General features: G+C 40.2%; 1 protein-coding gene across 1 annotated transcript in view; it reads right to left on the bottom strand.

The window, feature by feature from the left end:
• Positions 1-296, bottom strand: part of cnksr3 (cnksr family member 3) — a 38,727-nt gene that overhangs the window by 16,984 nt on the left and 21,447 nt on the right. The gene's annotated exons all lie outside the window — the stretch shown is intronic.

The following is a 296-nucleotide window of genomic DNA, read 5'->3' as shown; positions in this document are numbered from 1 at the left end:
CTGCTTCCGTGTACAACAGTGAGCGCAAGCTAGATTAAATTCATTATTACGTTTTATGTATGGTTATTTGTCATACAAAAACGCATCGATTCGGTACAGGAGGACTTTGTTCACCCCCCGGAGCCGTGTGAGGCGCTTTTTATTATGGATGGATGCACTTTATTTAACTTTTTTTGGACTGATGCGCTGCAACACCCGCTGACTGCCATTAAACAGCTTGGAAGATCAAAGACAATTTTTTATATAACTATAAAGAAGAAAGTCATATACACCTAGGATGCCTTGAGGGTGAGTAA

This window comes from Sinocyclocheilus rhinocerous, unplaced genomic scaffold (genome assembly GCF_001515625.1).
Source record: "Sinocyclocheilus rhinocerous isolate Xijiao unplaced genomic scaffold, SAMN03320098_v1.1 scaffold769, whole genome shotgun sequence".
Classification (NCBI taxonomy): Eukaryota; Metazoa; Chordata; class Actinopteri; order Cypriniformes; family Cyprinidae; genus Sinocyclocheilus; species Sinocyclocheilus rhinocerous.
The sequence above is the reverse complement of the archived record's forward strand: the minus strand, read 5'-3'. Positions and strand labels throughout refer to the sequence as shown.